Here is a 2,526-nt window from a genome sequence, read left to right as displayed (position 1 = left end):
GGCTCGAGAACCCCCCGGGAACCCTTCCCCCTTCCCCCCCCAAGCCCCGCACACACGAGGGTGCCGGCCCCAGGCTGCACAACCCTACCCCCCTCCCCCGCCCCGAGCTCTTGGGGCGGGGGGGCGGGCTTAGGGTGCCCTGCTCAGAGCGGGGCGAGGCGGGGGGGAAGCTCGGCCCGACCCCCCCGCCCTGCCCCGTGCAGTGGTTCCCAGAAGGCGGGTGGAGGCGGGGTGGCACCGCCGGGTCTTCCCAGCAGCGTCCGGGGCTATCGCCGTCCCACGGACGGCCCGTTCCCATCACGGTCAGGGAAGCGCATTGCCCCGGCCGGGCTGGCTGGGTCGCGGGGCGGGGGGGTGTGGGGGGCATTCCTGGGCTGCCTGCGGGCTGAGTCACCCCCGGCCACGCACACACGCAGGGACACGCCACGGCCACACACGCTGCGTGTGTGTGTGTGTGTGTACGTGTGGCAAAACAGTCGGGGGATGGACACACGACGTGGCCATGTGTGGGCTACACGCAGACGGAGCAACACGCGTGTGCGGATCCACGCGACATGGGAAGACACAGAGCGGCACACACAGCACAGCTGTGGGCAGGCGTGTGGGGACACACATACACAGGGGGAGACACCGAGGCGGGTGGCATGATAAGTGTGTGGGCACACGCAGTGACACGCAGCCCTGACACGCAGCGACACACAACACGCACCCTCAGGGACCACGTGCACACACAGAGAGGCGTGCAGACACACGCACACATGGACACACATGTATGGACACACACAGGCATGCAGGCACACATGCACATACATGTACACACATGTGCAGGCGTGTGCCACTGCATGGCACAGCCCAGGGCCGTGACCAGCCCACGCGGGGATCCCCCAGCAGCTGCATGTCCCCGACTCTGGGGTACACAGAGGACAAGGGGTTTGGGGGGGGGGGCACTGCAGCCCCTGGGGAGCCAGCTGCGGGGGTGTGCGCGGGGCGTGCGGCCGAGCGTCGCCGGGGCTGCGTCACCCGCGTGCTGACGCATCGCTACCTGTGGGTCCCGCCGCTATATATAGCCCCGCGCACGCCCCATCTGCTCGCTCAATGTGGCGGCAGGCAGCGGGGGAAGGGGGGGTGGGGGGGGGGAACAACGACGACGACGACATACGATGCAGCCAGGCTCCGTGCCCACACCCTCCACAACCCCCAGTGTCACCGGGGGCCCGGGTGGGCCCCACGCCAGCCCCAAAAATCTCAGCGGTGGCCGGGGAGGAGCGCAGCAGCAGCCGTGGCACCGTGCCACCTGGCAGGGCCTCGGCTGGCAACGCCGGCATGGACGGACGGACGGACGTCACGATGGCTCCTCGAGGTCCTTGTAAACACGGTGACGCACCCGCGCTGCCCTCAGGCCCCCGTGGCCCTGCCACCCTGTCCCAGACCAGAGTGTGCCAGCCCTGCAGCTCCCCTCCAGCCTGACGCCTGGCCAGGACCCCCACAGCGCTGGCTGTGGGTTTGGGGTGACGCGAGAGATGCCCCCCACCAGCACTGCTTCGCCTGGGGCATTTACTCACCATCCCCTGTAGGACCCAGGGGTGTGTGTGGGGGAGCTGAGCCTGTGCCTCTTCCCACAACACCTCCAGGTGGGAGATGCTTTTTGTGGGGGGTGGTCCCCATGGGGTCTGGAGGTTTGGGGTCTTTCCCACTGGCAAGGACAGGCAGCTGGACTGGGACTCCCAGTGTGACCAGCATTGGCTCTCAGTACGGCACTGCAGCTGTGGGGATGCAGCAGTGGGACAGACTCCTCCTGCTGCTCTGTCCGTCTGTCCATCAGTCCCTGCTGCGACCCCAGGCAGGCCCCGGGGCAGCCGGCGAGGCAAGGCGGGGGCTGGTGGGGGTCCCCAGGGAGCAGCCGGGCGCCGTGCCCCTGGCTCCACAGCCCCCGTGATATCACCACCCAGGCATGCCGGGCTGCCTCCGCCGGCCGCGGCTGCGGGCCAGGCTGGGGGGGCCGGGGAGGCCCCAGGGCTGTGGGGGCCAGACAGCCCATAGGGGACTCTCCGCACCCCGACCAGGCTGGGAGGGAGCCAGAGGATTTGGGTGGGTGTCTCCCCACTCTCCACCCCTCCAACACAACCGTGTTCACACGGGTGTGTGCACACGCACTGCTTACACGCCCGCTGCACCCTCACCGCCCAGCTGAGGGGACCCCTGGCTGCACACAGGGTACTCAGCCCACACCCCCTGGGGACCCCCAGCCCTGCCCCCCCTCCCCATGCAGCAGCACCGCAGCCTGAGCACGCCGGGGCAGGGGCTGCACGCCTGTGCACACCGACCGCACGCACACGTGTGCACACCAGCTGCGTGCTCTGTGCGCACACGCGTGTGCAAGGGCCCAAGGACACACGTGGGGGGGGGCCAAGGGCGGCTTCAGGGAGCGCTGTGGGGCCTTGGGGGGGAGCCGTGGGGAGTGATGTGGGGCAGGGCCGGGCCGAGGCCGCGGCCGGCGGGGGGGTGGGGTGAGACATTCCTTGCGGC

The sequence above is a fragment of the Gallinula chloropus genome, assembly GCF_964237585.1.
Source record: "Gallinula chloropus genome assembly, chromosome: 28".
Taxonomy (NCBI): Eukaryota; Metazoa; Chordata; class Aves; order Gruiformes; family Rallidae; genus Gallinula; species Gallinula chloropus.
This window is presented reverse-complemented; position numbering follows the sequence as displayed.